The following is a 14,685-nucleotide window of genomic DNA, read 5'->3' as shown; positions in this document are numbered from 1 at the left end:
GAAGAACCACATGTGCCTCCTCCAGTGGTCACGCTGGCTCATCCCGGCCGCGATATTCTGCCAATGCTCGCCAGTTTGATGCTAACAAGTTCGTATCTAGTGAGGCCCAGGAATGTTTCTGTAATAAGGCATCCAAGAAACCCAAACCGGAGAGGGGAATTGATATGAGGTCCCTCCAAAATGGCTGCCCCAATATGTATCGTGAATTGGTCCGGCGAGGGCTGGGGATATTGTTTGAAGAACCTGACGAAGCTAATTTAATGGTTGTGTGGGATTTTTATGCGAACTGCCTGAAACATGTTAACCATGTTTGCACGGTTCGAAATATGAGTGTGGACGCATCCATAGAGGCCGTTCTGAGGGTCTATCGTTTGCTAATTTTTGGGGAAGATCCTGAAGCGGAGGACTACTATGACACCTATAGCAGAGAACCAACCTCATGGCAATTGTTCTTTAGAACAATATGTGTGCCCAACAAGGAGGTAGTGTAGGTTACGCCGGGGCGAAAGTTTCATTCGGCATCGCTTAACTTTAAAGGGAAGTGTTGGCTTTACGTCATAAATAGCCGCTTGCTGCCTTCCTCCAATACCACTGAGGTGAATGGTCCCGGGGCTGTACTGATCTGGTATTTTATCAATGGCCATGATTTTAATGTGGCTAAGGTTATTCACGACGAGATGCTCATTCGTTATCCTGTGAAAAGGTTTGGGTTCTACTTTCCATCCTTCATTACTCGGTTATGTCGTGTGGCACGGGTACCGAAATACAAGGACTTGGATGGGAAAGTAAAAAAGGAACAGAAGTTCCGGGCTGATAAAATGGTAATAGGAAAGGACCATGTTGGACATGTTGAGGCAAATAGCGATGAGTCTGATGCACCAGAAGAAGGTAATGAAGTGCAAGCTGAGGTTATTACTGCTTCACCCCCGCACGAGCAGGTTGTTGAGAGAACCTCAGTTGTCAGATAGGACACAAGAATGGTGGCCTTGGAGCAGGAAATGATGAGGATGCGTACTTCTGTCACAGACTTGGGAGCTCGAGTGGATGCCCTTGCGACCCAAAATGCCAAGTCTGAGAGAAATGTTATGGCATGGCTGCGTGCGCTTGGCAGGGCTTGCCATCTAAACCCCGGCACGGTCTCCGACACGGACTGACTCTATCAGGGAAGTTTCCTTTGCCTTACATTTTTCTTTGTGTGACATGGGGACATGCCACCACTTAAAGTGTGGGGTGGGGGATATGTTGTATATATGTAGTAATGTATATTAGTTTTAGTTTCTTTTGTGTGTTTGAGTAGTAAAAAAAAATCTTCTTAAATTTTTTGACGTTTCCCGACGATGGATATCATTCGACGGGTTTCTTGAGGGATTTAAGTCGAAAGAAAAAGATAAAAATATTTTCTTTTGTAGGTAGTCTATAAATCCCCCTTGGTTTTTCTTTGTGCCGCGGTTCTTTTCCAAGGGTTTTTATTTGAACCGGGTGTAGTTAGTTTTTTTTTTGTTAGGTGTAGGAACCCTTGTGCTATGGGCTGAAATGAAAACAAGGTCTCTTGACTTCGTTATGCCTTGAAAATAATGAGTGCTTTAGTGTGACGCTTAGGCTCAGTTTTTAACTCTTGTAGAAGTGCCTTAAATTATATGTTCTTAACTTTGCTTAACTGCTTTGACTAGAGTGTCTTGATGATCCAATCTTGAGTGAGTCATGTGCCATGTGCGTGTGAGGTTTGTTGTATTCTGTGCATGGCAATTGATGTCTAAAATTTGTCTCGTGTGTTTGCAAAGCGAAATAGTAGTTTTGTCAGTCTAGGAAGTGACATAGGCATTTCTTTATTGAGCCAGTGATATGCTTTTACCACTTAATTGTTATGTATCTTAGTTAACCCCTTTGAGCCTGTAACCCTATTTTGTTGGCAACCACATTATAAGCCTTACCCTTTTTGTTTGAATCGACCATCTATTTGAACCATTTACCTCCCATGAACACTTAAAATTGCTATGAACTTTGTAAAAGTTGAAGTGTGAGGTGGTTGGTTTGGCTTTTAAGTGGAACTAGTGAAATTGCTATGTTTTGTATTGTTGTGAAAATAGTGGTGACTTTTGATGTAAAGGTGCTTAAATAAGTAGGGAGTTGATGCATAATGATATGAAGGTGGAGATATGTTTTGACATAAGTGTGGGGTTTGACTGTTAAAGTGTATGTATTAAAGTACTTAGGGAGGTATAGTCACACTTATATCTAAATGTATCATATCCATCCCGCAGCCTACATTACAACCAGTTAAAAGTCCTACTTGATCCTTGACTGAATAAACTCACTTAGTAGAGTAGTACACTACGGGCAAGCCTATGGTGCATCTTTTGTGGCACATGAATGTCGTTTCTGAGAGTGAGTGAATTCTGTCTATCTTGAGTTCCTAATTGTTCTTGAATTTGATTGATTGTGGAACTATTCTCTTTTGTTGTGGGAGGGCACTTGATTCATGAAGGAAAGGTAATTCTTAACCTATGTGTTAGAGTAAGTGGGTAAGTTGTGCATAATGCGTGGTGGTTGTGAGACAATTCTTGAGGTGAAGATGTTACACTACGGTACTTAGTCTATTTTAAATATTCTTGGTGTGATGAGTTAGGAAAGTCGCTCAGTAAGGTTGCGTCTATGTAAAGTGTGGTTTGATTGCTCGAGGACGAGCAATGATTTAAGTGTGGGGTGTTGATGGTAGGCTATAACTATGTATTTTGGCCACTATTTGTACTCTAATTTGTTGCACTTTACTGATGTTTGAGCATTAAAAGGTAGTAAATTTCTCTCACTAAGTACTTTATGCTTTACACGAGCAATTCCGGGCTACAATGAGGTTAGGGACCATTTTTTTGAGCTAATATGGAGCGTTGAAGGCCAAGTAAAAGCTTATGGAATAAATTGGAAATTCGTTTGAGGATCAAAGGAGGTTAGCGCACTTAAAAAGAAAAACAAAGAAGAGTGCAGAAAATTGCCTAGGTGCGCATCCACGCACTGACCGCGCACTGGGCCGTGCAAGTCAAGGAGAAACTGGCTAAAGTGCGCGGCCAGATGCGCGGTCACCTGCGCAGGTACGCGGCCGCACACGTCCTTCCGAGAAAAAATATTTCAAGGCTAAAATTGTAATTCTGGAGGCGACTTCCCTTGACCTATATGAAGCCCAGCTCGTCCAAAAAGAGGGTATATTGGTTTTTAGAAGAACTTTGAAGGCAAGAACAGGCAAGGAGAAAGACGGAAGATTCGGAAACGAGTTTTTATCTTTCTTCTTCCCTTTTTTTTAGTATTGGTGATGAATTCTTATATTATGGTAGTGAAAACAATTATGAGTAGTTAAAATCCGTATTCTAGGGTTTGATGGAACCTCTTGGAGGATGAATATTTGTTGCATTTAATATAAATTTGCCATTAGGTTTTCTCTACTCGTTCAACTACGTGATTATTGTGGTTGATTGAAGGGCCCTCAATCGGTTATGCCTATTTAGTATGTATTACTTGGAAAATGGTACATATTTAGGTTGTTGCTGAACATCATCACTCCTAACGTATTTGAGGGATCAATACGGAGGGTTTTAAAGGTGGGATTAGGAATAACAAAATCGTGATGCGATCTTAGTGAGCAGTAAACTAGTGCTAGCTAGCGTAGTTCGAAAGAATACGTGTAGTAAATTATTGTATTTGCTCGGAAGAGAATTACGACACCTAAAGTGTTCATAATCGGTAGAGAGTATCTAGGTGAGTTTATAAAAGACGTAGCAGAGAGGATTCCGATAAGAGGGGAAATCATAACCCTAGGCATTTCTAATATTGTCTACACCATTTGCTTTGTTAGTAATAAAATTATAGCTTTTTAATTATCTCGTTGTTAGTTGGGAAACACTCCACTCATTATTCAATATTTTTGGAAATTTATTACTTGAATCCTAGTGAAACTAGCAGTTGTAATTAATACGTTAATTCCATGTAGGATTCGACTCTTGACTTGTAAACCGGATTATATTTGCAACGACCACTTAGTCCTTTTTATAAGGCATAGTTGGGCGTGATCAATGCTCCCCCCTCCCCCCTGAATTTCCAATTCTTTTCCTTTTCTAAAGGTTTTCAAACCCAATTTCTCTCTTTCTTACTAATCACCCAAAATCTCTATTTCTTATTGATACAATGCAGACGAAATTCAAAAAATTAATCTAGAATCAAGTTGTGGGTAAGTTTTGAATCTTGTTTTCTTTTTTTCAAAAATCTTTATTGTATGTGACTTGTATATGATACATCAATACCCAAAATAATACTTCATACTTACTTATACAATTATAATACGAATATATTAGATTTTTATCATAGAGTTGTGATTGTAACTTGAAGAAGATGAAGATCATACTTGTATCACAATTTTTCAGAAATATATCGCGATTGTATTATAACTCCCTATATATCATAATTGTTGAAGGAATTGTATTACAAATGTATGACAATTGTATATTGTTACGAGCAGTTGTGAGTTCGTGACGTATTTCATAGTTTGTATCACAAATATATGATAATTATAATTTATTAGTATTGTGTCAGGTATTATTTTGGGTATTAATGTACCGTATACAAGTTAGATTTAATTGTGATACAAGTATGATACAATTATGTTTTAGCTATTGATGTATATGATACAGTTCAAATACAATTATGATATAATTTCTGAATATTTTCTATTTTTCAGTGTTGTCCAGTCTCCCAACAAAAGAACGATGCAATTGACGATTTTTTAATAATATAAAGCTGTCGGCAATGGTGGGAAGAGAAAAGATGGAGATTCTGGGCGTAAATTAAGGGATTTTGATGTAAAAAAGAAAGAAAGAAAGAGAATAGGAGGGGGGAAAAAAGGAAAGGATGTAATTAAATCCCTTAATTTAAGGCACTAATAAAGGGGTGTGAGCCTTTTAAGCAGCAATATATACAATTTGTACGAAAAAATTAGATACTTATTAAAAAGGGAAAACTACCCTATATACCTACCTAATCAAAAGTAATTACCCGTAACTATCCATTTTAAAATTAATTACATCAAATACCTATTCTATTACAACTTATTACCTGCCCAGCCTAATACATAATTAGCTTTACTTTTTTATCTCCTCATCAATTCTCGCTGCCACTACCCATTTGTATGTTGTTTGTATTGTACCTTTTTTTGCTATCATCGCCCATTTTTTTTATTTGTGCTTCATAATTCATTTTATCTCCTAAAAGTAAAGCAAAAATAAAATGTACTATCTAACTAAGATTTAAATTTTCATGTGTGTTTGAAGTATTTTCTGTTGGAATTTATTGGATATTATTCTTTGATGTGTAGATTATGATGTTAATGCTAATTTTCGAAGATTTTATTAAAATTAAATCCATCATTGAAGGATCTTGAAGCTTGAAACTCATTAATTGGGTTTGTTGAATTTGTAGTTATTTCGATCCAATTGTGATTGGAGTGTGCTTGAATATTAATTGGAGGTTGTGGTTATATTTTGAATCAATTTGGTGGAGATTTTGGAGTAGATTTTAGAATTTTGGGTTGAACTACCGAAAAAGATGAATTTATACTGTATAACAAAATGGTATATTATATACCATTTTGATATATAATTAATTATAACAATATAATGTTATAGTATATAGTATAATATAATAGTATAATGTTGAATGAAGAACACAAGATATTATTTTGATATATTGTATAATATTTTAGCATATAATATATAATTTAATAGTATATAATTTATTCATATTATTTCAGTTTAATAATTGAATTAAAAATATCTTTCCTTAAACTCTTTGCTTACAATTGTATACCCTGTTGGTATAGCTATATACTATACTGGTATCATATATTAGTAGGAATAAGTTTTGGTTGTATTAGTTATATTTAATTGGTACACTATTTAATTTTTCTTTAATAATAATAGAATAGTACAATATCTTGAATTTTTTTAATTTTCCTTTATGCATGTGTATTATGTAATCATTTTGATTTTTTTCTTTATGCGTTTGTTTTATATAATAGTATTATAGTATAATATCTTGAAATATATTATTATATTAATATGTGGTACACTATTTTTTAATTTTTCTCTTTATGCACGTGTATTATGTAATAGTAGTATAGTCATATATAGTTGCCTAGAATTAATTAGTAGAAATGTATAACCTATTGGTATAATTATATGTCATATTGGTATCATATGGTAGTTGGAATATTTTTTGGTTGTTTTAGCTGTATTTTTAAGTGAATTCTATTCTGAAATGATTTTTATGATCATGTTTTGTTGTGTTGGATTTTCATGTACCTATGGACATAATTTTGTGTATTATGTAATAGTTTTTATAGCTATATGCAGTTGTTGGAACGACCACGTACAACTATATACCCTATTAGTATATCTATATACTATATTGGTATCATATGCTAGTTGAATCATTTTTTGGTTATATTAGCTGCATTTAATTGGTATACTATTTGATTTTCTTTTAATAATAGTAATATAGTACAATATCTTGAAATACTTTATTATATTAATATGTGGTACACTATTTTTTTTATTTTTCTCTTTATGTATGTATGTTATGTAATAGTACTATAGTCATATAATTGCCGGAAATTAATAAGTAAAACTTTATACCATGTTGGTATAGCTATATGCCATATTGTTATCATATGGTAGTTTGAACATTTTTTGGTTGTTTTAGCTACATTTTTATGTGAATTCTATTATGAAATTATTTATATGAACATGATTTGAAGTGCTAGAATTTTTTTGTGCCAATGGACATAGATTACGTGTATTATGTAATAATTTTTATAGTTATAGACAATTGTTGGAACGACCTCATACAACTATATACCCTGTTAGTATACGGAATGAGCAAGTTGCTTTGCGAATATTTAGTTTGCAATGCGAGCATATAATTTTCTCATACTTTTATTATATCCGTTAATGTTTTGGTATAGTAGTATAGTCGCATATAATTGTATCAATATTATAGAGCAATCATATACTCTGTCGGTATACATGTATACCATATTGGTATCATATGACACTACAAGCCTTTTTTGCTACTTATACTTTTATTGTATTTTCCAATATTTTATTATCATTTCCATTCTAACTAGTATATATAGAGATTTGGTGGCTGTAGATTATATTTTCTTGCTCCATATCTGGTTGTGTTATTGCTAATGGTAGAGTGTGTACTGATATTTTTAGGGAAGGAGATCAAGGTTTGCATGGAAATCACGTGTTGATTCTTAGAATCTGATTATGTAATTTATGGTGCTCAACAACAGTCAGTGTGATATTCAGTGAATTAGATCAAGTGACAACTGATATTATTTCAGTTTAATAATTAAATTTTTAAAAAAATGAGAAAAAGGTATATCGTACTAGCTATATTAAAAAAAAAGGAATTAAATAGAATTAGAAAAGGAACAATAAATAAAATAAATAAAAATAAAAAAATAAAGAAGGAGTCAAAATTGAGTGTGAAATAAGTTATGATAAAAATAACAATAATACAATTTGGGCAAAAATAAATGAATAGAAAAGAGAAAAAAGAAAAAAATAAGAAGAAAACGAGAAAAAAGAAAAGGAGAAAAGAAAGAAAAAAAAGGAAAAAAAAGAAAAGAAGCATAGAAATAAAAAAAAATTGAAGAAAAAAGAGAAAATTCCCCACAAAACTACTATGGGTAGAAAATGTAATTAGTTTGATGGGTAGAAAAATAAATTGGTAGGTAAGGATAAATAGTTTTATTTTTATGGGTAATTGTATCATTCACTAAAAAAACATAGAACACATAAGTACATAAGTCTCTAATATAATATAGCTAGATAAAAATCCCAAAACTATTTACATTCAGCATCGTTCAAAATTTGATTGGGCTTGGTCTGTGGCCCATGGAAACGGCCCACTAATTCATACGGTTGGTCCTCAAAGTGATGAATCGCTAGACTAAGGATGACCAAATGCAAAGAATTTATCTACAACCAAATGCAAAGAATTTATCTACAATATACTTTCTATTGGATGAGGTGGTTGGAGTTGTGAAATTTATAGTTTGTTCGGTCGTGCTTTTAAAATTAATTTATTTTGAAAAGTATCTTTTTAAAAATGCTTTGCAAAAAGTTACATGTGGAAAAATGCTGTATTTTATTTTGTTTCTAAAAATTTACTTCTGAAAAGAGTTTTTTACCTTCTAAAAGTGTGACTCAGTACTTTAACTTTCAAAAAGCAATTTTGACAATAATAAAGGATTATAAAAGTCAATTGAAACGGCCCACTAATGTTTCAGTTTTTTCCTCTCTTTTTTTTTTTCCCTTTTAGCATTGAAATAATAAAGGATTATAAAAGTCAATCTTACTTACATCGATTTCGTAACATCCACTTTATAACACTATTTTCATTCTACTCTTTTGTTTTCGTTTTGTTTATTAGTTCTTATTTTATTCTGGCATTGTTCAGAAGTTAATGCACTCAATTTACCATGTTTCTTTTTCATGAACGATGAAGGAGAATTGAAAAATGGCGGAAAAAAGAATTGGAATGGAAGAAATCCTCAGTTGCTTTTGTGAGTTTTTCTCTTCACGTAGTTAACAAAATAGTTTGAACTCTAAGTATAAGGTCGCTAAGATTTGAATTAATGAAACAAAATATTTCAATTGTGTTATGAAATATAGCTCAAAGTAATAATATAAAACAAGGAAAAACAAGCTAAGAGATATAGAGAGAAAGAGAAGATAAATTATTATTTCTTCTTCAAATGTGTGTATTTTTCTATCTATTACTAGGTCTTTATATATGCATGAAAAGTGAAAAAAATATGTCATTGAATATGTCATTAAGCCTTTGAGTTGAAGATCATGGTGGAAGAGTAGACATCCACCATAATTTGTGTGAAGGAGTTAGATAAATGTCTTGTTGTGCACTGATGCTTAATTAGTTGTTAGCTGAGTTAGTTAGTTATTAGTTAATTATATTATTAATGGAGGTTAGGTGTGTAGCTGGCTACAACTGGCAGTTAGTTAGGAAGTGGTTATACACTCTCTCTATATATATAGGAGCTAGCTTGTTCATTTTGCAATTCAATTCATTCTATACAGAAAATTCCCAAAGGTCTGCATATGTTCTCTTCCTTCGGCCTCTGCTTTTCTCTATTCCAATGGCGACTAGGAATTCAATGCATTTCGTCATGGTATCAGAGCCGTCTCGTAGATAAGATCTAAGGATTGTTCTTCGCGGATTGAAGACGACCGAGAGATTCATCGACAATTTTAGTGAAAATCGATTCCTAATATGAAATACAGCAAAACCTAGATTTTCTTGTTAATTTTTCTTTTGATTAACGATTCTTCGTTGCATCTACGAATTCATTGAATCTGTTGTGTATAATTTATGGCTTTCATGGCGATTGAAGATGTATCTAATTTAGGAACCTTTGTTCCAGTTCCGGTGGTGATTGATCATAATCATCCCATGTATCTTCATCCCTATGATGCTCCTAGGTCCTTATTTGTTGGTATTCAGCTCATAGGCATGGAGAATTATACTATGTGGGATCGAGCAATGAGAGTTTCTCTCCTAGGGAGGAATAAGCTGGCTTTCATTGATGGTACAATCACTGGATACTTTTGGACCAACTTTAGGACATCAGTGGGATTGGTGTAATGCAATAGTAGTTTCATGGCTTACTGGAAATGTGACAAGGAATTGCTAAGTGGAATTCTATTTCGTTCAAATGCACTTTTGGTTTGGAAGGAATTGCAGGAGAGATTCAATAAAGTGAATGGCTCACATTTGTATTCTCTTCACAAGGAAATCTTCACCTTGACACAAGGCACATCATCTGTATCAGTATACTATTCAATGTTGAAGGATTTATGGGATAAATATGATCAATGATGCCACCTCCTTCATGTGACTGTGAGAAGTCAAAAGATTTTGTAGTGCACTTGCAGTATCAGCGCCTATTACAATTTTTAATGGGACTGAATGAATGTTATAGTCAGGCAAGGAGTCAAATTCTGATGAAGTCTAAGGTGATTAATGTGAACCAAGCATATGCCTTGATTGTTCAGGATGAGAGTCAAAAACTTATGGCAAGTAGTAACTATGTTACAGTTGAAACCATGGAGTCAACTGCATTGTTCACAACTAGAAACATTGTACCTAAACATAAGAGAAATTGGAGTGTAGAGTGTGACTACTATCATAGAAAAGGACACACAAGGGATTGTTATTTTAAGCTGGTGCATTGTGGTTACTCCAACAAGAGGGGTCACCTTAAGGAGAATTGCTACAAATTAATCGGATATCCTGCAGATTTCAAGTCCAAGGCTTGAGCTAATGTGGTTGATGGGAATTCTTTGTAATCTGAGGTTGGTGCAAGTAATCAAGTCAACACTACTGGAAATGTTCCAACCAACATTGCTGCACCAATGATCATACAAGAACAATATAATATGCTACTCAACATGCTCAGTAAGACTTTCACATCTGAGACAAGTGCACATTTGGCAGGTAAGTGCTTTCTTGTTAAAGATAATGCAGTCTATTGGATAGTAGACAGAGGAGCTACAAACCTTATGACAAGAAATGAACGTTTGATGTTGGATGGTGGTAAAGTAGGAAGTGCTGAAAATGTGCAAATGCCTACAGAAGAGTCTGCTAAAGTGACAAAAATAGGAAACAGTCCTTTGGCAGGAGGTGATATCCTTAAGGATGTGCTTTGTGTGCCAAGTTTTAAATTCAATCTATTATCAGTATCCAAAATGACCAAGGAACTGAATTGCTGTGCAATGTTCTTTCTTGAACATTTTGTATTTTAGGATCTTTGCACTGGGAGAGTGAAAGTGATTGGTAGTGAAGATGATGGTTTGTATGTGCTGAGGACACACTGTAAATAAGTCGGAATAAATGGAGCAAAGGTTATGGCCGTAGAGCAGATGAAGGAACCTGAAATTTGGCATAGAAGATTAGGCCATGTGCCTATGGCAGTCATTAGAAAGATTTCTGCATTTAGGAATAAAGATGATTTTCAATTACAACACTGTGATGTGTGTCCCTTGTCTAGGCAAACAAGGTTACCATTCCCTTTTAGTACTAGTAAAGCAGATGAACCTTTTCATTTGATACACATGGATGTATGTGGCCCTTATAAGGCTGCAACCTATAATGGAATGAGTTACTTTTTGACATTAGTATATGATCACACTAGATGGACATAGATTTTCTTAATGAGAGTAAAGTCAGATCAGATAATGGATCTGAATACATGTCTTGTGAGGAATTATTTGCACATCATGGGATTTTATACCAAAGTTCATGTCCTTACACTCCTCAACAAAATGGAGTGGTCGAGAGGAAACATAGGCACATCCTAGAAACATCAAGAGCAAATAGGTTTCAAGCTAATTTGCCAGTTCGATTTTGGGGGACATATGTAGAGGCAATAATATATATAATTAATAGGATTCCATCTACTATCTTGAAAGGTAGATCACCTTTTGAAGTATTGTACAACATGCCACCTTCTTTTGATAACATAGGGGTGATATGTTGTCTTTGCTATGTAACTATACTACCAAAACATGATAAGTTTGTTCCAAGAGTAGTAAAGTGTAATGACACGGCCGGTGGTTTTGAGTGTTACAACCTCGTTCCCCCATATACTTCTGAATTTATGCTTTATAACCGTTTTAATACTTACCGGAGTAGTTGGTTCGGGTCCGGAGGAAATTCGGAGTGAAATGAGACACTTAGTCTCATAATTAAAAAAATTTTAAGTTAGAAAAATTGACCGGATATTGATCTATATGTAAACGACCTCGAATTCGAATTATGATGATTCCAGTAGCTCAGTATGGTGATTTTGGACTTAGGAGCGTGTCGATAAAATTATTTGGAGGTTCGTAGTGGAATTAGGCTTGAAATGGCGAAAGTTAAATTTTGGGAAGTTTGAAGGGGGGGTTAACTTTTTGATATCGGGGTTGGAATACGATTCTGAAAGTTGGAATAGTTCTCTAATGTGAAATGTGACTTGTGTGCAAAATTTGAGGTCATTCAGACATGGTTTGGTGGGTTTCGACGTCGTTTGCGAAATTTGGAAGTTTAGAAGTTCTTAGGCTTGAATTCGAGGGTAATTTGGTGTTTGATGTTGTTTTGAGTGGTTCGAAGCCTCGACTAAGTTCGTATGTTGATATATGACTTGTTTGTATGTTTGGTTGAGGTATCGAGGGTCTCAGGGTGATTCCGGGTGGTTAACGGACTATTTGAAGTTGGAAAGATGCAGTCGAAGCTGCTGCTACTGGTATTTCCGCACATACGGAATGGGAACCGCAGGTGCGAGCACGCAGAAGCATGTATTTGGGCGCAGAAGCGAAAGAGAGAAGGTTGGGCAGAGTGCGCAGGTGCGAAGGATTTGCCTCACCTGCGATGGCCGCAGAAGCGTGGAATCGAGCGCAAGTGCGTGTTGTGTCCGCAGGCACGATGATAATTCCGCACCTGCGATGATCGCAGATGCGGTTCCTTGGTCGCAAGAGCGGGGACTGTGTTTAAGTAATTCTCTGCAGAAGTAGAGCTTGGTCTGCAGATGCGGCTCCGCAAATGCGGAAATGCAACCGCAAGTGCGAAAAGTCTGGGAAGAACAAATAAAAATGGGACTTCGAGTTTTTTCACCATTCTTTTTACATTTTGGACTCGGGCTTTTCGAAGAGGATTTTCGAGGGGAATTATGAGGTAAGCTTCTTGTGCTTGATTTTGACCATAAATCTTGTTTCCCCATTGATTTTTCCACCTAGATTGTGTGGGTTGAGGTGAAATTGGGAGATTAGGACTTGAGAATTTGAGAGTGGATTTTTGAGATTTGGAGGGGCAAATGATGTCGGATTTTGATGAATTTGGTATGGCTAGACTCGTGAGTGAATTTTATTTCTGGTTTTGTAATTTTTGTCGGATTTCAAGATCTGGGACCAGGGGCCGGGTTTGAGTCGATTTCAGATTTTGGGCTAGATTTCAGTAGTTTCTTGTGGAATTGATCTTTTTAGCCAATATTGATTATCTCGTACTGTTTGTGACTAGATTCAGGGAATTTAGAGGTCGCTTCTAGAGGAAAGAGCATTTCGGATTAGGAATTATACGCTGTTGAGATAAGTAATAATTTTAAATCTGGTCCTGAGGGTATGAAACCTCGGATTTTGGTATCATGTGAATACTTTGGAGGTGACACACATGCTAGGTGACAGGCATGTGGGCGTGCACCGAGAGGATGGTGACTTGGTCCGTCCCGTGGAAAAACTAAATTTGAATAACTTGTTGTTAGCTATGTGCTCTCTATGTATTATGGAAATTTGACTGTAAGTCACGTTAGAAACCATGTTTAGGCTATATGTTGGTATTGTTAGGACCCACAAAGGTCATACACATGTCGAACTATCTGCTTAATTATTGTTTTGTACTGAGTCACAGTTTACTTGTTTATTTTATCTCAGTCTCTATTGTTCATTATTGATGCATCATATCATTGTTGTTTTGGCTGATTTCATGATTATTGAGAGCCCAAGAGACTGGAGAGATTTATGACTGAGTGAGGTGTAGGGCCTGATTGTGAGATATTATATTATAGCACGTGAGTTGTCCGTGCAACACGTGAGTTGTCCGTGCAGCACATGAGTTGTCCGTGCGGGATATTATAGCACGTGAGTCGTGAAGATTGTAGCGCTTGGGCTGTAGGAGCCCCTCCGGAGTTTGTACACCCCCAGTGAGTGCGAGTACCCATTGAGTGTGAGTGTTGAGGGCTGAGAGCCGAGTGGTTGAGCTGTTGTGACGAGTTGAGTGACTGTTGCCCTGAGAGGATGTACTTGCTTTTCATTTGTTGTTGCACTTAGTTGCTATTTATCATTGTTGTGAAATTCTCTGAAAGATTTTTATATCCGGATTACATGAACTTGAACTATATAAAATTGATTTGACTTAAACTGCTGGATTTGAAAGCATGTTTATTCTCTGCTGGAATTACTGAAAGTGAACTATAACTGTGTAGATCGTCACTATCTTCAATTCCTTATTTATTATTGTTACTTACTGAGTTGGTTGTACTCATACTACACCCTGCACTTCGTGTACAGATCCAGGTGTTTCCAGTCATAGCGGGTGTTGATTCTCTCGCACAATCTACTTTTTCGGAGATTCAGAGGTAGCTGCCGTGTTTCGCAGATCTTGCCTCTCCTTCCCTATCTCCTTATTTAATGCGTTTGGTCTCAGACTATTATGGACCGTATTTTTCAGACTTGTATTCATATTAGATACTCATGTACTCAGTGACACCGAGTTTTGGGAGTGTTTATATATATGTATTTGTGAGTTTTTCTTCCACTAAATTTAGATATTATATTTTCAAACTTAAAAGATATGGTAGTTTATTGAGATTGTCGGCTCGCCTATTGATATAGGCACCATCACGACGGGTGAGATTTTGGGTCGTGACATAAAGTGAGTTTTGCTAGGATATGGTGTTCATCAGAAAGGATATAAACTCTTTGACTTATCTAATAAAGTGTGATTTATTAGTAGAAATGTTATCTTTCATGAAAGCATATTTCCTTTCCAGGATAATCATAAAATCCAAAGCCCTTAAGTTGC

The sequence above is a fragment of the Nicotiana tomentosiformis genome, chromosome 1, assembly GCF_000390325.3.
Source record: "Nicotiana tomentosiformis chromosome 1, ASM39032v3, whole genome shotgun sequence".
NCBI lineage: Eukaryota > Viridiplantae > Streptophyta > Magnoliopsida > Solanales > Solanaceae > Nicotiana > Nicotiana tomentosiformis.
This window is presented reverse-complemented; position numbering follows the sequence as displayed.